This window comes from Halichoerus grypus, chromosome 7 (genome assembly GCF_964656455.1).
Source record: "Halichoerus grypus chromosome 7, mHalGry1.hap1.1, whole genome shotgun sequence".
Taxonomy (NCBI): domain Eukaryota; kingdom Metazoa; phylum Chordata; class Mammalia; order Carnivora; family Phocidae; genus Halichoerus; species Halichoerus grypus.
Genome location: NC_135718.1, coordinates 53296875 through 53322672, shown reverse-complemented (window position 1 = coordinate 53322672; position 25798 = coordinate 53296875). Strand labels below are relative to the sequence as shown.

At 53.7% G+C, this 25798-nt stretch overlaps 2 long non-coding RNA genes across 2 annotated transcripts; one reads left to right on the top strand and one right to left on the bottom strand.

Annotated features, from left to right (window-relative positions):
• Window positions 1–3653: 3653 nt before the first annotated feature.
• LOC118530440 (uncharacterized) lies at window positions 3654–19949 on the bottom strand. Its single transcript, XR_013449741.1, has 4 exons — window positions 19747–19949; window positions 14017–15061; window positions 5125–5292; window positions 3654–3979 (listed from the first exon to the last, which is right to left on the bottom strand). It is a non-coding gene; the product is annotated as an uncharacterized LOC118530440 (long non-coding RNA).
• On the top strand, window positions 7316–15157 carry LOC118530442 (uncharacterized). The gene is made up of 2 exons (XR_004914655.1): window positions 7316–7414; window positions 14971–15157. It is a non-coding gene; the product is annotated as an uncharacterized LOC118530442 (long non-coding RNA).
• Window positions 19950–25798: the final 5849 nt, after the last annotated feature.

The following is a 25798-nucleotide window of genomic DNA, read 5'->3' as shown; positions in this document are numbered from 1 at the left end:
TTCAGTCTTTATGACATTTTGGAGTCTCCAGATCAAGTCATGCCTGGATTTTTCAGTTTCCTGAGCCAGCAAATTCCCTTTTTAGCATAAACCAGTTTGAGTCAGGTTTTCTGTCATTTGCATCAGAAAGAGTCTGAAATTCACATGGTGAACTTTCTTTCCTTTTTTTTAAATAAAGATTTTATTTATTTATTTGAGAGAGAGAGAGCATGAGCAGGGTGAGGGGCAGAGGGAGAAGCAGACTCCCTGCTCAGCAGGAAGCCTGACGTGGTGCTCAATCCGGGGATTCCAGGATCATGACCTGAGCCAAAGGCAGATGCTTAACCAACTGAGCCACCCAGGCGCCCCCATGGTGAATTTTCTTAACTTCTCTACAAACTTCAGTTTGCTCCTCTACAAAATGGGGATAACAGTCCACAGTATTTTTCAGGAGAGAAGAAGGGTTGTTCTGGGATGATTAAAAGGGTTGATCAGGGTTCAACACTTAACATAGAGCCTGACTATTGTTAGGCACTCAAAACCCATCAATTTTTACATGCTCCAGAAGTGTTTGTTACTGATTTTGACCCTGGCCCCTGGGAGTGACCTGCAAGGGCATCTGGGCAAAAGCTTCTCCCTGAGTGTGTGGTCCTTGGAAACTCTGGTGTTTTTGTGTTGGGGTGTGTGTTTGACCAAGAAAGGTTCTAGTGGGTGTCATGATTATTTTTCCGAATCCTCACTCTAATCCAGCCCGTTTTACAGATGAGGAATGTCTGGCTCAGAGATTGGGTCCCGCCTAACGCTACATCCAGTGCCCATTCCGGCTAGAGCACGTTAGTGCTGTCCCATCAGGTGGCTCTTTGCCGGGTCTCAACCCCAATCAGGCTTGGTTAAATGGTTCTGTTATTGTTAAGCGGAGGCTTCCAGAGGTAATTTTAGGCGGTTTTGAGAGAGCAAAAGTAGTTACAAACACTCCCTCCTTCTCGTGAAGGCGGGCTCTATCTTCTTTAATCTGTTTTCTCCTGAAAAGGGAATTTCCGGAGAAGGCGGAGAAGGCGGGAAAGACTCGGTTTCCCCTTTCTGATCTGTTGTAATCAAGGCTCTGTCACCAGTTAGTGGCGGTTTACCCCCAGACGGAGTCTGACGCAGTTTCGCTAAAGGAAACCATGCAAGTCTCCGAGCTTGGCACGACCCTTCCTTCCGGGCAGGCCAGGATGCCTGGGGCGGGGGTGGGACCGCACCTCCCACTTTTCCCCAGGCAACCACCAAGCCGGCCAGAGCCTTCTCGCGCCTGGGAATTGAGCTCACCCGAGGCCTCTGGCGACCTGAATTGCTGGGAAGAAAAACGGCTTCCTCCCCAGTCCAACAACCCAGCTCTGCGGCTCCCCAGCCCCGCCCGAGGAAACCTCCTGCGAGAGGCTCCCCACCTCCCCCTACCTCCCACCCCGACTCTCGGGACACAGCTCCATCGAAGCCACGATGGCCACGAGAAGTGGGATCAAGCGCCGGTGGGTTTCCCCGCGGGCAGAATAGGAAGCGAGACGTGTCACCCCCACTAATCCTCCAACATGGTCCCATCAGCTGGCCTCCAGTTGGTCCCTTCTGGTGGTGGAGGCGGGATCTCGAGCACAGTGGCCAATGAAGAGGCTCACGGGGGTGCTTTTTGGTTGCCATGGCAACAGGGCGCTGCATCCATCTTCCCCACTGGGTGGAGCCCGCTTTTCCAAGAACCACATTCTATGGTCCCAGTTCTACTTCAGGATAGAGTGGGGGTCGGAAGTTGGGGGACAGCCAGGACACGAACCCTTCACAAATGCCGGGAGTGTAGATGAGCCCACCGTGCCCAGGGATAAGAAGAGAAGGCTGCCTAGAGGAGGGCCAGTATGAATGGAGTTCTGTGAGAAGGGACAAAGAAACCCAATTTCCTGCAATGGACTGGACACAGCCCTTGCAGGGGCAAGGCACAGGGCTGGACAAATTTAGGTTGGAATAAATGGGGTTGGTGCTTAGCAAGCAGATTAGGGCTTCCAAGCCAAGACCCACCCAGGGAAGGGTGGGGGACCAAGATGAGCAGCTACAGCTGAATTGTGGGTCTCGCACTGTCCTTCAGTCCCGGGCAGGAGGAGAGAACCTAGGGTCACCTAGGCCATTCCCTTGCCTCCAGGCAGCTTGCACTAGGTCTTAGGTATAGTCACATCCGGTCTTGGGCATTCATTAACTTCATACTCTTCCCAGGAAAGAGGAAGGTGACCAGGTTCATTTTTCCCATTTCACAGATGAGGAAACTGATGCCTGTCTGGTAAAGTATCTCACCCTTGGGCCCTAGGGCCTGGCATTGGCCCAAGCAGGGCTGTCCAGGCCTTTAATTCCTTGGTGTGGTGGCTTGGCCAAGGACTCCCATGCCATCGTTCTGAAGCTGTCCACCCTTGCTGATGATGCAGGGATTGGGAGCCAACCGAACCCCATGTTTAATGAGGTAGGTGAGCCAGGACAGAGAATCTTGCTCCTGCCTCTGATGGCCCTGGGAGTTGGGGGTGCAGCAAGACTCCCAAGTCGGTCACTCTGGGAGGGAATCCAGTGTCGCCCCACACTCCAGGTCTCAAAGCCCACAGTCCAGTGGGGAGAAAGACCTGCAGTGACCACACGATATGATAAATGCTGCAGGAGTAACATGGATAAAGCACAACAAAAGGGGTGCCTGAGTCTGCCCAGGGGAGCCAGGGGAGACCTCGCAGGGAGGCAGTCTTTCCGGTGACACAAACAACACAAGACTTTGCTAGGCAGACACACAAGGGGAGGGCATCCCAGGCAGAGGGAGCAGCATTTGCAAAGACCTAGAGGCCTGGACGAGCAGGGTGCACTGGGAAGCTGCAGTCTGGGAGTCAGGAGTGGGGCTGTGGCAGGCTCTAGGTTGTAGAGTGAAGGCCCAGGGCAGGACTGTGTGCCCTGCAGTGGGATGCTTTCAACCCCTTTCTGAACCACCAGGCACCCCACATTTGCTTTCCTCTAGCTGGTAGATTAATGGAACCCTAAGAATGACTTGTGAGGATCCGACTTTAAGAAGCACTGGATGAGAAGCTAACATGCCAACAGCATGGATGACTCTCATGGGCATTATGTTGAGAGAAAGAAGCCAGGGACCAAAGAGTCATTCTATATGGCCCAGTTATATATCAAGTTCAAAAATGGGAAAAACCCATCTATGATATGAAGAATAGTGGTTATCACTGAGGGGTGTAGGAGTTCTTGAGGAGGGTCTCCAGGGAAGCAGTAATAATATTATGTTTCCTGTTGGGTTTCACAGATGTGTTCTCTTTGTGAAAATTCATCCATCTATATACTTAAGGTTTGTGTATTTTTCCATATGTAGCGTCTACTTAAATTAAAAATAAAAAACAAAACTCAAGGGGCGCCTGGGTGGCTCACTTGGTTAAGCGTCTGCCTTCAGCTCAGGTCATGATCCTGGGGTCCTGGGATTGAGTCCCACATTGGGCTCCCTGCTCAGCCGGGAGCCTGCTTCTCCCTCTCCCTCTGCTGCTCTCTCTCTCACTCTCTCAAATAAATAAAATCTTAAAAAAAACAAAACAAAACTCAAGTTGACTGCTTTCCATAAACATTAGTGCAAATGTAGACACTAAAATTTTGTGATCACATAATTGGCTGTAAGCCAAGCATCCAGATGATGTAGAATCTGTTTATACTGATTTTTTAAAGATAATTCCAAAATGAAAACATAGGCATCTTAAGTCTCATAGAGATGTCTCAGACTCCAGAGAACCCGTGTACAGACACCAGGGCTTGAGAAACTCCAGCTCAAGAGGAGGCATGACAATGCTCACTGCTGGGGAGGCCTGGGTGGCTCAGTCGGTTGTCTGTCTTCGGCTCTGGTCATGATCTCAGGGTCCTGGGATCGAGTCCCGCATCAGGCTCCTTGCTCAGCGGGAAGCCTGCTTCTCCCTCTTCCTCTGCCGCTCCCCTGGCTTGTGCTCTCTCTCTCTTTCTCTCTGATTAATAAATAAAATATTTGGAAAAAAAAATGCTCACTACAGGGTTTGGGCATAAAGGGTAAATGAGGGACCTGGAGCCTCTTCCTGGAGCACAGAGGGGTAATGTCCTTTTCCAATAAGATGCCTAGTCCCAGGAGGCCAAGGACCCTCAGGCAGAGGGTTCCCCCACTGCTGGAGTGGCAGCAGACACAGCTCCATCATAGCTGGGATGGCCATGGGAGGCGGGTTTCCCTGGCGCTGCTGTAAGCTCCTGGAGAGCAGGGGTCTCTTTCACTCACTCTGTGTCCTGGTGCCCAGCAAGGGGCCTGGCACACAGAGGGTCTCAGATGACCTTTCCTGCCAGGCCTCGTTGCCCAATCCCACGTAGAGAGTGGAGGAGGGGGACCCGTTTGGGAAGTTGTGAGTCCCACAGCACAAGCTAACAAACCATAGCTGGGCGATGTTGCAGGAGACATTCAAGGTGGGGTTCGGGTTGTCTGATTCCCCCTGGCAGGGGAGAGCTGGATGAAAGGGGGCTCTGAGCCCCGGGGACTGCAAGACAGACATGAAATCCCAGTCCTGCCTGCCCACCTGCCTTGCTGGGGCTGGTAACAGCCCAGCTCCGGGCGGGGAGACTGTTCCAGAACCCAGAGAGGGCTGCATCTGGGGGCAGGACGCTCAACAGTTGTCACCCACTCCACCCCACCCCCGTCCTCTGGGACTTCACTTCTCATCCTTCCCCTGACTCACCCTCTCTTGCCCACTCTGTAGAACCAGCCTCCTTGGTTTGCCGTGGCCAGCTCCACGTAGCTGGCATTTCTCAAGGCACCTTCACAATTTCCGCCCTAGCCTCATGCTACCTGGGGTATCATTTACTCGATATTTTTTCTGTGAAACAATGGTAAGTTTTGTTGCTGTTGTTGTCTTAACATGCCCCTGTTCTAAGCAATAATGCTTATAAAATCCTGGATTTGATGTGCTAGTTTTTTTTTTTTCTAACACACATGAAATTTTAATTTAAAATACTTGAGTATGTGTTCTGGTGAGCACTGTGCATTGTGTAAGACTGATGAATCATAGACCTGTACCCCTGAAACAAATAATACATTATATGTTAATAATAAAAATAAATAAATAAATAAATAAATAAATAAAATACTTGCTCTCGGGGCACCTGGGTGGCTCAGTCGGTTAAGCGTCTGCCTTTGGCTCAGGCCATGATCCCAGGGTCCTGGGATGGAGCGCCCATGTCAGGGCTCCCTGCTCAGCGGGGAGCCTCCTTCTCCCTCTCCCTCTGCTGCTCCTCCTGCTTGTGCTCGCTCTCTCTCTGTCGAATAAATAAATAAAATCTTAAAAAAAATAATAAAATAAAATACTTGTTCTTGTATCAGCTAAAATTGTCTTGTGTGCCACCCCCCTGGAAACCATTTTCACACAGTGGTTCAGCAGGGATGGGTGGTTGTTATTTATTAATGATAATTACACCTCAACGTTGCTGGTGAGTTTTATGCCTCGTCCACACACTCATGTCTCATTTGACCCTCAATTCCTGCACTGTGGATGTCATCGGCCTCATTTGACAGATGAGGAAACTGAAGCTCAAAGAGTAGTAGTGACTTGCCTGGGGTTCACCTCGACTGAGGACTTCGGTCCTGATTCAAGGCTCTAGCAGCTCCTGACCTAGGATGGAGGCAGGGAAGCAAGGACCATTTCCCTGTCTGCAACCACAAAAGCCACAGGATGGAAACTCTTAGCATAGAAAGTTTGGAATAGACATGAGGAAGGACTTCCTGGCTAGAAATGTTTAGACATGAGAATGGCTGACCAAGGAAGGGTGTGGAATGCCCAGCTTCCGAAGTCCTCAAAACAAGATAAAGGCTTGGCCAGCTGGGATAATTCCAGTGCTGCCTGGAGACAGGGGAATGGACTGAATGACCTCTCCAGGCCTCGTCCAGCCTCAAAGATTGGGTGCGCCCTCCATCAAGGTGGCCATCCCTGTCATTTCCCCAAAGGAGCTGTTAAACAAGGAAGGGCACCCCGCCCCGTAGCCCCCATGGAAAAGAACTGGGAAAACCCACGTCTCGGCCCCGCCCCCAGGAGGGAGGGGTCAGCCAACAGCCGGCCAGGGAGGCAGGAGCCCCCTTTTCCTTCCCCCCCTGGGGGGAGCTCTACCCACCCCCTAGGGGGGGTCTCCAAGACCTGGCTGCCCTCAGAATCACTGGGGCTGCTCCTCCTGGGCCAGGGAATCTGCATGTCTTTATTCCTCCCTGGGGGAGTCTTTTCAAAATTCCCTGATCTGGGAAGTTAGACATATCCTGATTTCAGGTGTTGCTTCCCCATGAGCCAAATTATATATATATATAATTTTTTCAAATTATATATTTTTTTGAAAGTCGAAGTGTTTATTTCTCAAAGCAGACAGGACATTATCTTACCAATACATGCCCAATTGCTTACTACGATTGCCCAATTGTAATATAGGCCCAACTGCTCAAGAAAAAGCAAATAATATAGGAAAGTATAAAAACGAAAGTGAAGTTACCCAAATTTCTATCATCTAGAAAAATAATGCTGTTGACATTTTGACATAAAACAGTGCATATCCTTCCAAAATTTTTGTTTTCATGGTAAAATACACGTAACATAAAATTTATCATTTTAACCATTTTTAAGTGCACGCAAATCATTTACTTTATTTTCATTCCAGTATAGTTAACATACAGTGTTATGTTAGTTTCAGGGGAACCACATAGTGCTTTAACCATGAATCAGATTTTTATAAGGCCTCCTGAGGCTAGGGCTAAGAGCGCAACTCCAGACACCTCAGTGGGCCGGGGGGAGGTGTTTTGGGGTGAGGGTCCTTCGGACATCGCTCACATGGAAACACAGAGGCAGTCAGCCACTGTGTGGGGTGGTCAGGTGGGTCCTGTTAAAATGTGACAGCTGGGAAGAATTCTATTTAAGTGTCTGAAGGCAAGTGGGTCTGTCTTCTGGCGGGGCCTCATGAGGAGCAGCAAGGGCCGTGGTTTTGCCGAACTTTCTTTTTTTTATTTTTTTTAAGATTTTTGTATTTTTATTTATTTGACAGAGAGAGACACAGCGAGAGAGGGAACACAAGCAGGGGGAGTGGGAGAGGGAGAAGCAGGCTTCCCGCTGAGCAGGGAGCCCGATGTGGGGCTCGATCCCAGGACCCTGGGATCATGACCTGAACCGAAGGCAGACGCTTAATGACTGAGCCACCCAGGCGCCCCTTGCCAAACTTTCCGCAAGAGATCCGTCTGAGCCAAAGAAGGGGAGAGGCCAGGCCTGCCCAGGGGATGTGTCTGTGCTTACCCAGCGGGAGCCTCGGTCCAAGGTGTTTGCCCCTGGCCCTGGCCTGTGGGGTGAGCAGGAGCTGTGAACCCTGGCGGACGAGAAGGGACAGGCCACAGCAGCAAGTCGGGCACTGGGTAAGCACCCACGGCCAATGGCAGGCTGTTGGCAGGAAGGCGGCAGCAGGCGGAACAGGGGGCGGCAGCACCAACCTCCCCCGCCGGCACCAAGGCTTCCTGTTGCCAACCCCACGGAGGGCAGAGGGCGGGAGGGCCGGGGAGCCTCCAGGTCCCAAACAAGGGTTTCAGAGGGCGTTTGGGAGACTTTCAATCAGGAGACCAGAGGCATTGATTTAGCAGATACCACGTGCTGGCTTCAAAAGATCCCTGAACTTGAGGAGCTGAAACGAGCTGGGCAGGGCCACCCCCTTGCTCCCGTGTGCTAACTGTCCCCTGGCCTCCAACTCAGGAGTGATGCCTCTCCTTGTTGATCTCCCACCACATTTCTTTTTTTTTTTAAGATTTAATTTATTTACTTGATAGCACAGAGAGAGAGAGAGCATGAGCAGGGCAGAGGGGCAGATGGGAGAGGGAGAAGCAGACTCCCCACTGAGCAGGGAGCCTATAGATAGAGGGCTCCATCCCAGGGCCCCGGGATCATGACCTGAGCGGAAGTCAGACGCTTAACTGACTGAGCCCCCCAGGCGCCCCTCCCACCACATTCCTTACTCAGCCTCTGTATTGGCCCTCTGTGCACCCCAACTGAGCCGTAAGATCCTGAGGGTAGCTATTACTGAGTCTTCACAATTCTCACTGCACCCACGTCAGGACCCTGCACGGAGCACATGTTCTGGCTACATCCACGTGGGGAGGCCGGTGGGAGGGGTCCTGGCAACATGGACAGTTGGGGTTCTGGGGGGAACAGGCTTGGAAGGCTTCCAGGAGGAGGTGCGGGATCCACAGGGTCTTGGGTGTAGCATAGAGCTCAGCTAGAGGAGAGGGAGCAGGTTGGGGGGCACTCTGAGGGGAGGGCCTGTGGGGGAGAGCTGGGGTGGGGCCCACGCCCCCGAAAGTCGCTCATGTGGTGACTTCTAGGTTGAGATGCCCTTGCAGACTCGCACCTGTGTCTGCCAGGAGGCGAGGGCGAGATTCGGGGGCTCCAATTACAGTCATGAGCAGGGTTGTTCTCAGGGGTGCCGCCTCTTCCCAGAAGCTGACTTTTGAGGAATCCACTCGGTCAGGCGATCACGATGCGCTTGCACTGGCTTCAGCTGTTGATTAAACCTCCATCTGTGCGACTAGCAGCTCAGGAAGAACACTATCTTCCTCACAGTGTGTCCCTGCTCCTGTTGTCGTGTTTATGGGCATCAGGTGGTTTGCAGAGGGATCCACACCCAGCCATTCGCACCCAGTGAGGTCAGCGGGGAAAACAGCTGCTGCCAGCCTGCTGCCCCTTGTTCTGGAAACTGCAGGCCCGGGCCACCATCAACCCTGGGCTTGCCCCCCGCCCCGCCTCCACCCGCCCCCAGCGCTCCTCTTCTGTCCCCGCTCCAGCCTCGTGCCTGCCCAAACAATTGTTTATCAACACAGACCAGAACATTCTGCCAGCAGAAACACACATGGTCATGGCACGGCCATCGCACGCCCTGCTGTCAACACACTCCCACGCACTGTTTGCCGCTGTCAAAGCTGTGCTCACACACACCTTCTCACCCCCTCCTGCCAACACAGCTGTTCCTTGCTGCTTGGAAGCGGGCCCTCCGTCTCACGCGACACACGTGGGCTCCGTGGGGTTTTCTCACGTGGACTCAACCGTGGAGGCTCACCGGCGTGCACCAGGCCAGCACACACTCTGTGCCCTGACCTGGGCCGTCAACCTCTTCACTTGCTACTGTGTGACTTTGGGCCATTGACTTGGCCTCTCTGGGCATCAGATGCCTCAGCTGCAGAATGGGGGTGATTACCGCCTCGGGCTCTCTCCGAAGGCTTGGGGTCAGGCGAGGGAGCAGGCATCCAATAAGTGCACCATCCGTGGGAGCTCTGGCGGTGGTGAGGACAAGTGGCGCATCCTTTCTGGCATCTGGCCATTGGTTTTCCTTTCCCACGCCCAGCTGTCAGCTTCACCTCATGTTCACGCCTTCCTGGCCGTGATCTTGAGGGAGGCATGCCACCTGTCCACTTCTCAGGCCCTTGCTGGTGAAATGGGGGGGGGGGTCACGATGGCCTGGCCACGCCCACAGGCCTGCTGTGATGGGCTGGGGGGAGGGCTGCCATCAGTCCGGGTCACAGCCGCAGGGCATTGTGGAAGAAAGGGATCTGAATGGGGCAGCAGCCAAACTTGGACATTTTAAGCCGTTTTCCACCATCCTGCATCTCCTCGGTCAATCCTCAAGCCAGAGTCAGTGGTCCCAGTTGGGCTTTGTGGGGCTGCCCTCCACCCCAGAGGCCGCGCTGGCCCATCTCTGCCTCAGCCGGGGGCCTCGCCCGAGCCTCCACCGACCCTCACCACCACGGCCTCCCTCGGGCACAGCGGCTCTTCCCAGCACCACCACTCTGCGGGCTGAGCCCACTGGCTTGCCCATCTCCCACTCCCTACTTCCCCCCAGAGCCTAAGGGACCCCCACGCCCCTCGCCCTGTACTCCCCTCCACCCTGTCACTTTCACCAGGACCCTTTCAGTCTTGTCCCTTCAACCCTGTCTTTCCTTCTCCGTGGTCAGCACAGCCACTCCAGCCTTTCCTATTCTGGAAAACGGAGGTGTAGGCAGAAGGGTAGAAAACAAATGTGATTTGCAGACTGAGGAGAATCTGTGCTGAGCGGGTGGATGCACGTTACAGGGATGCGGGTTCTGCGGTGGGTTGAGCATCACGTGGAGCCATGTAGGAGATCTGGACTTCTCCCCACACTGTAGCAACTAACTTCCTGACCCTTGATGAAATTAGGTGAAATTGCTAGAGGGCAGCTTCTGGCCTGGTCTCTGCTCAGAGCTTGTGGCTTCTCTCTGTCACTCCAAGGGACTTCCCCGCTTTGACCACCACTGGGGGGCCGTAGGAGAACCATGGTAAGCAGGGCACAGGGCAAGAGCGCAAATGGAAACCTATACACCACATGTCTAAATATTCAACATGTACAAGTCAAGCTAATAAGCTGTCAAGTCAAATGTATTTTCTACCTCCGTAAACACACTGTCACAATGACCTGGAAAGTCAAGTTTGAATTTAGAATTCTTGGACTCTTCCGAGTTCCTCCCCTGAACGTGGGTCTATGTGAGAGAGCCGGGCTGGAGGTGTGACCCCATGTGCCCTGGGGGCTCTAGGGCAGTTGGCTGATTTGGCACAAACACAAGCTAAGTTTTAATCTCATCAATCACCTTTTGCTTTTTATTTTCCCCAGGCCTTGAGAAACTAAAAAATGTGCACAGTGGTTAAGACCTGCCTCCAAATCCCAGGGCTGCCAAAACTGAACACTTAATCTCTTTGAGGCTCAATTTTCCCTTTTTATAAAATGGGACTAATGATACCTCCTTGACAAAGATGTTGTGATTATTGGGGCGCCTGGGTGGCTCAGTTGGTTAAGCGGCTGCCTTCAGCTCAGGTCATGATCTCAAGGTCCTGGGATTGAGTCCTGCTTCTCCCTCTGATTGTGTGCTCTCTCTCTCTCTCTGACAAATAAATAAAAATAGTTGGTTCTCTTTGGTTGGCTCAGCTCCACAATCTTGGACGCCATCTTGTTTCTACTATTTCTATCCTCAGAGAAGAGGTGAAATTCATCTAGTGCAAGATGAATTCTGTATTGTCTTGTTTTGCATGTGAATAAGCCTATTTTATTTGTGTTTCCCCTTAAAGTTTTACTAAAGGTTGCAAGAATGACACAATAAACACGTAGATACCCTCTGGCTAGATTCAACTATTAACTTTTTGACATATTTGCTTTATCTGTACCATTTTTTTGGTGAACCATTTGAAAAGAAGTTGCTGGCATCATGATAGTTCACCCCCAAATACTTCAATATGAATTTCTTAGGGATAGGCTCTTCTCCTAGATGATCACATTTTTTTTTTTTAAATTTTTTTTTATTGTTATGTTAATCCCCATACATTACATCATTAGTTTTAGATACAGTGTTCCATGATTCATTGTTTGTGCATAACACCCAGTGCTCCATGCAGAACGTGCCCTCCTCAATACCCATCACCAGGCTAACCCATCCTCCCAGATCACATTTTTTTTTTTAGTAATTTTATTTCATTTAAGAAATTCCAGGGGTGCCTGCGTGGCTCAGTCGTTAAGCGTCTGCCCTCGGCTCAGGTCAGGATCCCAGGGTCCTGGGATCGAGCCCTGCATCGGGCTCCCTGCTCAGCGGGAAGCCTGCTTCTCCCTCTCCCACTCCCCCTGCTTGTGTGCCCTCTCTCGCTGTCTCTCTCTCTGTCAAATAAATAAATAAATAAAATCTTAAAAAAAAAAGAAATTCCAGTATAATTAACATATTAACATATAACATGCTATATTAGTCTCAGGTACAGAGTATAGTGATTCAACAATTCTATACATTATTCAGTGCTCATCACAATAAATGTATTCTTAATCCCCTTCACCTATTTTGCCCATCCCTCCCTCCCCCCCACTGACCTCCCCTCTGGTGACCACCAGTTTGTTCTCTATACTTAAGAGTCTGTTTTTTTTAGTCTCTTCTTGTGATTGTTTTGTTTCTTAAATTCCACATATGAAAACAAAAATTCCACATATGAGTGAAATCATATGGTATTTGTCTTTCTCTGATTTATTTCACTTAGCATAATACACTCTAGCTCCATCCATGTTGTTGAAAATGGCAAGATTTCATTCTTTTTTATGGCTGAGTAATATCCCATTATATAGATATACCACATCTTTTTTTTTTTTAAGATTTATTTATTAGAGAGAGAGCGTGCGAGCAGGGGGAGGGGCAGAGGGTGAGGGAGAGAGAAAATCCTCAAGCTGACTCTCTGCTGAGCACGGAGCCAGATGCAGGGCTTGATCCCAGGACCCCAAGATCATGACCAGAGCCAAAATCAAGAGTCAGACCCTTAACTGACTGAGCCCCCCAGGCACCCCTATACCACATCTTATTTATCCATTTATCTATGGATGTACCCTGGGTCTGCTTCCATATCTTGGCTATTGTAAATAATTGTTCAATAAACATAGGGGTGCATATATCTTTTTGAATTAGTGTTTTCCCATTCTTTGAGTAAATACCCAGTAGTGGAATTACTGGATCATATGGTAATTCTATTTTTAATTTCTTGAGGAATGTTCATACTGTTTTCCACAGTGGCTGCACCAGTTTGCTTTCCCACCCACAGTGCATGAGAGTTCCTTTTTCTCCACATCCTCACCAACACCTGTTGCTTCTTGTGTTTTTTATTTTTGCCATTCTAACAGATATCTCATTGTGGTTTCTACTAAATGATCACATTTTGATTCTCTAATCTGAGAAAACTAGCAATAGTTCCATAATATGATCTCATATTCAGTCCATACTCAAATTGATCAGGCCAATTTTCCCAAAATTCTGAATCTAATGAATTCCCCATCTGTGAGGCTTAAGGTCTTGACAATATTACCTGTGTAATGAGACATTTTGGAGCTCTCGAATTTGTAACCGAATGTCCAAAACTTTATCCGGGCAACACATCTAACATTTTTTTTTCCTCTTTCACTGACAAGCTAGCTCTATTGAATGCTCAAAGGCACTTGGGTTGGGTCACTCCTGGAATTCCTTTTATTCCAAGACAATGGCCTTTCGAGGAGTACCTGCAGGAAGACCTGTTTGGCCGGGGACCTCCCTGTGGGCGTGGCCTCAGGGAGCGGACCAGGAGGGAGGCTCACCCTTGACTGGGGAGGAGACCCTGGGGCTGAGCTCTGCAGCCTCCAAAGCTGGCCAGGTTCCAATCTGGCATGGTTGCCCCTGCTGCCTTTCTGTGGGGCCCTTTCTGGGGAGTTCCAGATGGTGGCACAGAGGATTGTCCTGGCCTCCAAAAGGACGGCTGCACATCAACACTGAGGGAAGAAAATCCAGAGCTCAGGTTTCAGCCTTAGGTTTCAAAAACTGTTTCATAGTAAGGAACGGCATCAATAGAACGATGCAACTAAAAAGGGGGCCAACAAAGATGGAGGCGGGGGGGGGGTTGGAATATCTGGTCCATGATTCCTGGCTGCCTTTCTCCTCCAGCCTCCAGGCTTGCTCAAGCTTGGCTGCGAGTTCCAGCCAATGTATTTCTGGTTGGGACAGGAGCCAGGGGTCAGATAAAGTTCCAATGTATTTTGCAGCAGGCCTGACACTTTGCCCAGTACTCTGGGCCTGTGACAGCGGCCAGGATGGTATGTTGGGAAAGCCAGACCAGATGGAGCTGGTTTAAATGGGTTTGAAGGAGCAGGCAGTTGACGAACCAGACAGCTCAGCAACAGCCAGCTTGGTAACACTGTTGAACCAGCATGGCTGCGGGGGCCGCGGAGCGCCAAGCGTTCTATTCCCAGGAAGCCCCCAGCGGCCGCCATACTGATCCCCTGGCATCTCAGCGACCGAGATCTGTACTCTCATCTTACTGTCTTTAGTGAGACAAGTAAACACTTAACACAGCCAAGCACTTGACACTCATTATCTAATTTAACCCTCACAATAGCTCAGTGAAGTAGGTACTGTTACTCTCCTAGCCACATGGATAATAGCTAATTCATACAGATAACAGATACACTTACGAGTTTTGGGCCTACTTCTAAACATTTGCTGTCCAGCTGAGGTTTCTTTATGGGGCGCCTGGGTGGCTCCGTCAGTTAAGCGTCTGCCTTCGGCTCAGGTCATGATCCCAGGGTCCTGGGATCGAGCCCCGCATCGGGCTCCCTGCTCCGTGGGAAGCCTGCTTCTCCCTCTCCCTCTGTGCTCTCCCTTTCCCTCTCTTAAATAAATAAATAAATAAATAAATAAAATCTCTAAATAAATAAACACTCGCCATGCATTAATGGGTTTACTAGGGAAACTGAGGCACAGAGGGGCAAAGCCAGTAGTCCAGGGACCCACGGCTGGTAGGTGTGGACCTGAAACTACTGGAAACTGAGTGACTCCAGATGGAGTGTACATCCCTGCACTAACCCAGGATTTTCCAGACAGGGAAACGGTTTTGAGGCAGGCAGGGGAAGAGAGGCCGGTTGAGATGGGAAACTGAAAACGAAGGCAAAGGGCCGTACTCTTTTCTACTTCCTGACAAGCATAATGAGAGGCCCCCGTGGGAATAGAAGCTCAGACATCTGACCCTGAGCCCTTTGCCGCTCTTCCTTCCTCCCTCCTGGCCCAGTTGGGCTGAGTCGTGTGGCCTCGGATCCACTGGGAGCCACTGGGGCACAGACGGCAGGCAAGTGGGCGGGCAGGAGGCCTCTGGTTCATGCCAAGTGAGTCTGACACTTCTCAACTCTGGGCGCCCTGAGGGCAGTGAGACTGTGCCCTGTGTCCTCCCACAGCTGGGACCAAGGGTCCTGAATCAGGAAGGGAGCCGACTGAGCCCCGCTCGCGCTAAGGCCAGGCTTCCTGTCACGGTTTGGCTCTGCCTGATGGCCCAGGGCAACCTGCAGTGATGTCACCTGGCAGGTGGAGGTAGGCCGCCCGGTGTCAGTCCCGCCGTCACCGTCCTCACCAGCTCTGCTTTCTCGTCTGTCCAGCTGCCTGCATACTCATCGCCTCTGGGCTGGACTCCGAGGAAGGAGGCCGGGCCTTGCCCTGCGGCGGTGGGCTGCCTGCTCGAGGCCGCTCCTGTAACACAAGGGAGGAGCAGAGAAGGCTTCCAGACGAGATGAGGGCCAAGCAAGGTTTAGATGCATGATGTATTAAACCGTCATAATGTCCGTATCCTACTCCTCAGAGGTATTCGGTCTGGCGTACACCATCTTGACTTATGTTCACAGACATCTCTATGGCGTTAGATACATGCTCCCCATCCACCCCCCCCTTTTCTTGTTCATTAGAAAGGGACTTTCTTCTGGGGCACCTGGGTGGCTTAGTCATTTGAGTGTCCAACTCTTTTTTTTTTTTTTTAAGATTTATTTATTTATGTTGAGAGAGAGAGAGAGAATGGGTGGGAGGGGCAGAGGGAGAGGGGAGAGAATCTCAAGCAGACTCCCTGCTGAGTGCAGGGCCTGACATGGGGCCCGATCTTGATCTCACAACCCTGAGATCATGACCCTGAGATCACCACCTGAGCTGCAACCAAGGGTCAGACACTCAACTGACTGGCCCCTCAGACACCCCATGTATCCAACTTTTGATTTCGGCTAAGGTTGTGAGATCGAGCCCGGCGTCGGGCTTTGCGCTGGGCATGAAGCCTGCTTAAGATTCTCTCTCTCCCTCTCCCTCTGCCCCTCCCTAACCCCCCCCAAAAAAAGAAAGAAAGAGTTTATTTCTCACAGTATCAGGAACACTCTTCTATGGAGGTCTGTACCTGCTTAAGGCTGCCTAGTACCCCGTCCAGCTGTGCATCATTTTACAACACTGGCCTTCTACTGGAGGGCATTTTGGCTATTCTCGGTGTTTTTGCTAATCAACCATCCATCCTTTCTTCCTTTCCACAAACATTTATTAAGCTCTTACTGTGTGCCAGGCTACTGGGGTAAGTGCTGGGTATATGGAGATGAAGAAATGGACACGATCTCTCCCTCATAGACCTTTCAGTCCAGTGGAGAAACAAATTTCTAATCCCAAGGGACAGTAAGAGCTGAGGAGGGAAGGAATAGGAAGCTCTGAGAGGGAATAACAGGGCCCCTGCTCTAGACCAGGTACTTGGGAAAGTAGGTAGGGTGGTAACATTTATAGTGGAGATGTGTTTCAGGAGCCAATCATTGAGGAGTGCAGGGAAGAGCATTCTGGGGGGAGGGAACAGCATGAGAAAGGGCATAGTAGTATTAACATTAGTGGTGTGTGAGGGGGAGAGTCTGAGATTCCCCCTAAGGGTACAGTGTAGGGGTGTAGTTGGTACCTTAGACTCAATGTCAGAAAGCCTCAAGTGCCAAGTCAAGAAATTTGGACTTGATCTGACAGGCAACAAACAGCCACTCACTGCTGCCATTCAGAGTAGACACAGAATACTGCGCCTCCAGCAGGAGTAGGAGGAGAAGGAATGTTCAAGAGGAAGTCTCTACTTTAAATGGAAGTTTCTTTCTCCTGCTTGCTAGGAATTCAAAGCCTGTGCTGAGTCTTAGGGCCAGGCAAGTTACCTTATTACTGATTCCACCGGAAGAAATGCAGCCCAGAGAGGTCAAGGGGCTTGCCCAGGTGAAACAGCAAACCCATGCTAAAGGCAGAACCTTGGCCCCAAATGTCAGGCTTCAGCTCCAGCCCTAAACCCCTCCCCTCACCTGACAGCCACTCAAAGCAGGAGGACGGTGAGGAAATGCATTTTATTTTATTTAAGATTTTATTTATTTACTTGACAGAGAGAGAGACAGCAAGAGAGGGAACACAAGCAGGGGGAGTGGGAGAGGGCTTCCCGCTGAGCAGGGACTCCATCCCAGGACCCCGGGATCATGACCTGAGCCGAAGGCAGAAGCCTCACAACTGAGCCACCCAGGCGCCCCCAGGAAATGCATTTTAACAAGAATCTGAGGAGCACCTAGGAGTGTCAAGCACTGTGCCTGGCTTGGGAGGCAGAGACCAGTAAGACCAGCCTGGAGCGTGCTCACAGCCCCGGAGGGCTGCATTTGTCCCCAGTCTTCTTAACTCCAGAAATTCTCCCAGGAGTCCCCCCCCCTTCCCCCGCCTCCCCCCCCAAAACGTTGATGTAAAATCGTGAGTAACAAAGCGGCCAGGAGTTTCCTGCCTTGCCGAGCTGGGTTACTCAATTTCCCTCATTTGTCCCCTCAGAGCAGACGGAGCAAAGGGCAGCCATCAAAGGTGTCTGGGACGAGGCTGCGACGGCCGCCGAGTGAATGGGCCGCTGGGGACCCTGTCTGGCTGGACCCGCCCCCACCGCAGGGGAAGGGGCCGGGCGGGGGGGCCGGGGGCCGGGGCGGGGCGGGAGGCGGGGCGGCCGGGATGGGCTCTGTGCACAACGTGCGGGACGGGCCCGCGCGGCGGCCGGATGGGGCAATCGCCGGCAACGTGCTGCGCGGCCCATCCGCAGGCGCTGGGCCAGCTTGGGGAGAAGGGCGCCGGCGGGGCCGCCCGCAGCCGTTCACCCCCTCCCCCGGCCTGGGTTTCCGGGGAGGGCACCGCGCCAGAGGCTCGCTCTGCCCGGGCAGGCTTGCCGCAAGTCCCCCTGCCGCCCAGGCGCCGTGGCTCATTGTCCCCGGGACATGGGCGTTCTGTTCTGAGCTTGTCCCTCCACGCTTGCACTGACCTGACAGACACCCGAGTTCCTGGCGCCGACCCGCAGGCACACCTGGGCAGCCCCACGTGGGAGCCGCGGGAGCCGCAGACACAGGGGCCCTCTCCCCGTTGGATGTGGAGAGCTATTCTAAGTCAGCCCTGGCCTTTGTTGTCCCATACCTGTTGGGACAAGGGCTGAGCTGTGTGTCCTGGGGGAACTTGCTTAACCTCTCTGAGCCCCAGATAAGTCATCTGCCAAATGGGAATGATGATAGTACATACCAACCTCATTGGGTTGAAGGAGGAATTAGATAAGATGGTGGCTATAAGGTGCTAAGCCCCATGGTCATTAGGACTCACCCAGTAAAGGATAGCCATGATGATGCTCATAGATGGGAGAGCTGTGAGGACAAGCCCCAGCTGGGCTGGCGGAGTCTGTGACTGGGGCAAGACTGGGCTTCTGGGATGGGTTTTTGTTTGTTTGTTTGTTTTTCCTCTATATCATATTCATCCTTTCTGCAATATCACCGCTCATCTCTCCACCCAGGGCCTGCAACCTTCATCCATTCATTCAACACAAATCTGTTGATATTTGTGCCTACTATATGGTGACCACTCTTCTACGTGTGGCACTCCAGGCGCATTACCCAGGCCATGAAGCCCACCTGTGGCCTCCCGGCCTCAGCTGCTGCTGGCTCTGGCCCCTGACTCATTGGCAGACGTCACTTCCTGCCTTGGTGTCTCCATCCGTACTGTAGGGATAAGAGGCTGCCTCTCTGCAGTCTTCTGGGACCAGGGGAAGCCCAGAGAAGCAGAAAGAGGCTCTTACCAGAGCCAGGGCCCATCTGGCTGGTGCAAGGTTTGGGTTTTGCGGGTAATCGAGCAAGATGCTTCAGGGAAAGTGTGATCAGGCAGGGAGAGCACAGGGTTCCCACCCACCCCACCAGATAGCTGGGCTGTGGGAAACGGGCCTCAGCTTAGGAGCCCTGGGGGGCCAGGGTTTGGTCCAGGACCTGCTTTCTCTAGCTCTGTGGCCACCAGCACATTCATGATCCCTTTGATCTGCCTGCCTTTTCTGTCAAGTGGGAGTTGTGCCATTTCCCTCACTGGGCTGTTGAAAGATTAGAGGTGGTGACCCCGAGAGAGGGCTTAGCACATTCTGTGTTTCTGCGAGGGACCCTGGGGGCTGGCGGGGGCTCAGGGTGAGGGAGGTGAGACAGAAGGAAAGTGGCCAGCCCCCAGTCAAAGGCTTGGCACTGCTAGTCACCCGGGGCTGGTGGCCAAGGGCCCTCCCAGAAGAGTCAGAGATCAGCATACCCTCAACCAAGTCCAGACTTTAACAGGCCCCCACCTGCACCCCATAATGCACGTGAGTTTGCCTCAGATTTGGGTCCAAATCCGGTCTCTTCCATCAGCTAGCTGTATGATGTTGAGCAAGTTACTTAATGTCTTTGGGCCTCCACTTTTCCACATGTGAAATGGGGACAGTAATGCCTGCTTTATTAGGCTGCTGCGAGGCTAGCAGAGAACAAGGTAAATACGGCGCGTTCACCACAGCGGCCGTTGCTGTTACTCAGTGCGGCTGCTCACCCCACTGGCCCTCAAGGAGAGGCCGGGCAAGGAGAGCGTTAGTGACTGGTCTCAGCTCCCATGGCCCGAAAGTGGCTGCGCCGGGACTTAACCCTGAGCCGCCCTGACCGCAGATTGTCCCAGCGCACAGGGTCTCCCTGGCTCTTGTGTTTCTGCCCTGGGTGTTGGCCTGCCCGTGCCTCGGGGGGGCCTCTTAAGACATCCTCAAGGCGAGTCATGAGCCTCGTCTCCTGGCCTTCCAGGGCGTGACTCCAGCACGCAGTAGGTCCTCAGTCTATGCTGGTGATGAGGGAAATGGAGTCCTATTAGAAGGACATGACTCACAGGCCGGCTGAGCGTGGGGCCAAGTCTGCGTGTCCCTGTGTATGTCCCTGTGTGTGGGTAGGGCGGGGAGCAAAGGTGGTTCCGTGGAGATGATGTGGGAGGTGAGCAGTCCCTGCTGCCTCTGCCAGTCCCCCTCCGAATCACACACCACGCATCCTCCCCCCCTCCCCGGGCTCCGTCTGCTTTAAGCTCCTCCCCCACCCAGCACTGCTCCTGGGTCTCACCTTCAGGCTGCCTCCTCCACACCTCAGCCCCCTCTGCTGAGCCTGGGAAGGGGAGCCCGGGGGATCTCGGGCCGTCCTGCTCCTGGGCCTAAAGCAGCCACCGGCTGGGGACCACGGCTGGCGTCAGCTCCGAGGACAAGCTGGCTCCTCCCTTGCCCAAGGAGAAGCTCTTTGGGTGTCTGCACGGTGGAGGCCCTGCTATTTTTAGATGCCGCCCCCTCCCTTCCCCTCCCAGCCTCATAACCAGCTGAGGGAGGAAATGACTCACCTCGAAGTCAGACAGATAGAGGCAGCCTCAGTGAGCCCCGGGCGGACCCTGCCTGGCTCCAGCCCTAGGGTTGCCCTACCTGGGGTCATCCAGAGTGGTGTGCCCCCAAGCTTGAGGATAAAGTTGGATTGGGATCAAGGCCCAGGATCCCACTAGGCCTTTCTCGGGCTCTGTCTGCTATTTATCTCACAGGGCCTAGGGCAGGACTAGGCCTCCAACAGGTCGTAGACAGGGCCTAGGGCAGACTCTAGGCCTCTGACCCTACTGTGGGCCTATGGTAGTCCCCAGCTCAGTCTGAGGGAGCTAGACAGGTTGAAGGGACTGACTGTGGTCCTCTCCATTAGCCTTAGCAGAGACTAGAGTTCCAGAAAGAAGACCCTGTTCAGTGGGGACAAGTGGGAGGAGTGATGACCTTGCTTTTGTGTATGCTGAGTAGGGGGACCAGTTTGTCCGGCTTGCCCATGTCTGAGGAATCTCTTGGAGCCTGGGACTTTCAGTGCTAACCAGGAGAATCCTGAGCTGCCTGGTCACCCTGGTGCTGAGTTGTAGGCCATATATCTTAGGGAAGGGGCAGGTGTGAGGAGCCTATTGGGATTTACTGGCCCAGTCCCACCTAGTCAGTGTGGGAGGACCAAGTTCCTGGCTTGTGCTCTCTCTGCAGCTGGGGGATGGTTCTGTTTACCTCCACAGGAGAAGGGCTAGGCCAAGAGCTCTGGGCCTGCTGAGAGACCCGAGAAGCACTTTGGTTGTCCTTGCTAAAGCGAGTGAGGGGAAGCGTGGGCCAGTCAGCACAGGGCTGGGTGCAGGGGCAAGCAGAGCTGCTCTGTGAGGAGGAGGGCAAGTCCCTAGCACGGACGGGGGCCGGGGAGAGATACCAGAGGAGTAGGCAATGATGACGAGAGCACAGGTTTGCGTCAGGGAGGCGCGGTGCCAGGCCTGCTTACTGCTGGTGCCTCAGTGTCCCCACCTATAAAGGGGCGGGGGGGGGGGGTACCTGCCTGCCTGCCTCCAATAGCTGCAGTGAGGAATCTGAGGTGATTCTGGGGTGCTGGGCAGCAAACTGGAGAGCAGGGGCTGGGGTCATTGTTAGCCGGAGGGGCCTCGCCAGGGCTGACAACTCGCAAAGCTCTCCGTTGCTCAGGGAGGTGAGGGCGGAGGATGACTCTGCCCTCCTGTCAGCCCAGATCAGTCTCTGCGCTGCCTGCCTTGGGAGAACATGGCTCCTGGCCCTCGAGGCCTCACCTCGTCAGGTGAGCTGAGACCGAGGCCCAGACCTTGGTGGGGACATCCCCCTCCACACACACTTGGCAGTTGTCCTCTTCCTCCTCAGGGTGAAGGCTCTTTGTCCCTGGACCAGGGGTGAGTAGCCCAGGCAGCAGCCCTGGCGCAACTGAGCTGAGCGAACTTAAGCAAGCCACTTCTCTTTTCTGGGCCTCGGTTTCCTTTTTGGTGAAATGGTGGGGTTAGATTAGTTCTCTGGTTTTTAAATATTTACTTCAGCAGTGGAGCCTCCTCTCCAATCAAAGTTCCAACTGCACTCAACGAAAGAGATTAACTGTGGGTGATTGAAACACAGGCGGGGCTGGAACACCATGCTTCCCTCCCCCACTGCACCCCTAGTGGCCCAAGGGCTTGAGGGGACACAGTTTGGGAACCCCTCTTCAGGGTGCCTGCCATCTCTAACACTCTTTTATTTGTGGCTCAAGGCAAGGATGTCTCCCCGGGCTGCCCAGTAATTAAATCACAAGCCCAGTCCTTTCTGGCACCTTCTATCAAGTGTAGAAATCCTCATGTTCTCTAACTCCTGGTTCCTGCTGACACTGAGGTCTGTCTCAGCCCTTGTTACCAAGTTCAGTGGGGCCAGAGGCCCCTTGTCCCTTCTTAGGGAAGTTACAGGAACAGAATGTTATATGCCACAGATAAGCTTTTGGCGGCAGTTCTGGGCTCCTGAAGGATGTCCACATACCTCCTCCAGCCTGCAGGACAAGTCTGAAATTCCCATTTGACAGATGAGGGAAAGGCCTTAGGGATCTTATGAGAGGGGCTCAAGATTCCATCGCTTGGAGGTGCAGAGCCGGGCGCCGGGCCAGGAGCCCTGGTCCTCTCCCCAGGCCTTCCCTAGCTAATGCCTGGGATGCCAGCATCTGCAGGTACCAACGACAGAAAAAGGAGGTAGGAACCTATCAGGGAGCCAGGAAAGAGGGAACACTTCCTCAAACCGTGGATCAGCCATTTTTCCCAGCGAACCGCCCCACCCCCCACCCCGGCCCACTGTCTTCCCTGCTTCAGAGAGGGGCAGGGAGGGCAGCAGGAGGGAGAGGCCGGGTCTCACAAGCTGAGAGTGCACAAACAGATATGGGACAGTGCCAGCCGCCAGGCAGCTGACGCGGGTTGCCCAGGAGCCCTCTGGGGGGGTGCCCACCTTGACATCAGCAGCACCCTGGAGGGACGTGCAGTCTTCTCTGGCTCTCCTGACAACAGGCGGGGGGGGGGGGGCAGCCAGAGGCCCCTCTGCCCCCCACCCCATGTGTCCCTCCAACCAACTGGGCTGGAAACACGAGCCCAGGCAACAGTTCCCTGAATGGGGTGACAGCCTCGGGCAGCCGGCTTCGGTGCTAATGATATAAACAGACATGGGTCATGCCACTCCATCCCGTGGCCCGAGTCCAGTCCTGCCACGAGCACCCTAGGCTGCCCGTGAGCTGGGCTCAAGTTCTGGGGTCCTGGGGTGAAGCTGGGTCCAGGGGGGACCCCAGCCCCTGGGTTGGCCTGTTTGTACAAGACCCACCCCAGGGAGCCCAGCAGCCCTGACCCCACAGATAACAGAGGCTGACATTAAGGATGAAACTGGCGAGGTCCGTGGGAGGATGATAATAATCAGACCGCATATTTTTAAACGATACAAGTGAAAAGCGCTTCTTTATGTATAATTTCAAAATGATAACAAAAATTTTTAAGTGATACAAGTGAAACATGATACAAATGTCCTTTACAGCTGAGGCTTGAAACCTGATCTCTAGATTTTGTGTCCAGTGGCTTCAGTGCTGAGAAGGGCCGGGAGGGAGACTGAGGCCCATAGCCATCTGGACAGAAGCCACTTGCCTATGTGCCACTTACAGCCTGGGGCTCACAGCCTGAACACCACCGAAACAGTTTCTGCCCACGTAGCCATGGGCTGGCGGTCAGCAGGTAGCAGAGTGGTGACCCTGAGGCCCGTGGCCAGGGCAGTACTGGGGCAGCCGAGGGCTGGAAGTGGGCCTGAGCCCTGGAATGGCTGGTGCCACTGGAGAGAGCATCCTCTACGGCCCAGGGGCTGGGGGCTGCTTCAGACAGGCCCAGGGGTCCCTGCAGGGATGAGCCCTGTTTGTGATTTGCCCACCAGCCCCTGGTGCGCCCGTCCGCACTGAGGGAGAGCAGACATGGGGCATTTTCAGCAGGACTCTGCTTCCCCCAGGAAGTGAATAAAAGGCCCTCCTCAGGGAGTGCCTGGGTAGCCCAGTCGGTTAAGCGTCTGACTCTTGGTTTGGGCTCAGGTTATGATCTCAGGGTCCTGGGATTGAGCCCCACATTGGGCTTCACACTTGGCTCAGAGTCCGCTTGAGATTCTCTCTCCCCCTCTCTCTGCCCCTCCTGCTTGTGCCCTCTCTCTCACTCTCTAAAATGGATAAATAAATCTTTAAAAAAAAAAAAAGGCCCTACTCAGTGCTTATCCCCCAAGCCTGGTCATCTTCCAGCACTGGCCAGCACTGGCCAGCAGCATGCAGGTGGCGCACCTCACTTGAGCCCTCTCGGGTCTTGGAGAAGTGTCCCTAGTTCTGTACGCGGCTTTATGGCTGCAAAGCTCCCTACAGGGGTGACCGTGAGCAGCGCTGGCTGGGTGGAGAAAGCAGTGGAAGGATAGCCCCCAAGTGGCCATCAGAAAGGCGTGTGGACGCTGAGAGGCCCCTTTCTTCCTTCAGCTGTGTTCATGGAGGCCCCACTGTGCCCAGGGCTGTAGCACCGAAGAAGACGGACAGGCCCCAGACAGGCCCTTGCCTCTCCAGGGTGCAAAGCCTTCATCCAAGAACTGCACAAACACCTCGGGACTTACAGCGTGAGAGGGCAGGGCTAGGCCAAGGCTGTGGGAACATGGCAGGCCTCCCAGAGGAGGTGGGGTGCAGGAGCAATGGGGAGGTTGCTGGCAGAAGGAACTGGGGCAGCATGTCAGGGAGGGTGGTTGGAGGAGGCTCCAGCGAGCAGCCGGGTCAGAGCGTGAGGGCCACGGGCATGAAGCAGGAACCCGAAAAAGGCCTCACTCCCTCCATCTGGCCTCCATTTTCCCATCTGTAAGAAGAGACCACCGGCATCCTCCCGTGCTGCTCAGGCAACTGTCTCCTGGGCTCCCTGTGTCCATCAGAAAAATGGCAAGAATCCAGTTAAGGGAGTGGGGTTACTGACCAGAGTCCCTGAAGGCCCTGAGCCTGACCTCTTGCCCTTCCCAGCACCAATTCCCCTGGGGGAACTGTACGCCCTGTCCCCAAGGGCAAGCCCAGCCAGAGTTGGATGGGCATCCCTGCCCTCCCTGCACCAAACCACGGCAGGGGAAGCAGGGATAAGGATGGACACGGTGTGGCAGTCAGGACCCCACTCTCCTCCCAAGCCAAGCCCCAACTCTTGGGCACTAGGGGGGCTGCTTGGTCATGGGGGGTCCTAGAGAGTAGCGTGCCTTTCTCACACCCTTTGTTGTGTCTGGGTCCTGGACCTTTATTTCCTACCCAAACAGCTGTGGGGCGATACAAGCTACAGGAGGCCTAGGCCTTGTTCCCAGGGAAACAGCCCCCCATGAGAGGCTGGGGGACGGGGTGACAGGGCGCACACCTCAGGCCTCCAGCTTTGCTCCCGCCACCTGCCTCCCTGGTGGCTAGCCTTTTAGGGTTTGCTTGTGCCCATCAACCTCCCCGAGGGCAGGGCCCAGCACCCTTGAATGTGGTCACTTCCATGCCTCCCCAGCTCCAGGACTTCGCTCACGACTGTCCCTTCTAGCCGGATACCCACTCTGCCCCCAGCCCTGCTGGACTCCCCCCTCCTTCACAGGCGCCAGTTCCTTTCCCCAGACCCCCCTGCTGGAGCTGCTCACACCTGCCACACTCCCAGCTGTTTCCATCACTGTCCCCCGCCCTCTGGGCTCTGTCAAACGGCGGCTTCTCCCCCTGCCTGGTTGCCACCTCTGTGGGTTCAGGGCCTGCAATGGGCCTTGAGCCGCTGCTATTAATCTTTGTCAACTGAGGACACGTAACAGCACTTAGAGCTTCCTGTGTCCCAGACGCCTTTAAGGGCCGTATATGTGACAACGCTTTTACTCCCCACAGTAACCCAATGAGGTAGGTGGTTTTATGACTCTCATTTTGAAGATGAGGAAACTGAGGCAGGGGGAGGTTAAGTGACCTGCCCAGGGCCACCCAGCCAGGAAATGGATCCAGCCCAGGCAGCCGGGCTGCAGGGTCCACATTGATACCCAACAACTAACTGATCTATGTTGTCTCCTAGGGGTGATGTCAACTCCGGGAAGCTGCTGGCCCAGCGGGGTGGACACATTTGTAATTGCGGGAGAAGGTGCACCTGCCCCTCAGATGAAGTTCTGTTTTCCCTAGTGTGGCTTTCTCCCTTTTCTGCCCTTCTGGACAGGCCTCCCACCACTCACCTTGGCACGAGTGGGGTTAATCTTGAGCACAGTGAATCCAAGTTTAGCAAATGTTTGCAGAATGATTGCTTTGCTACACAGACCCCGAGGCCATGCAAATTTCA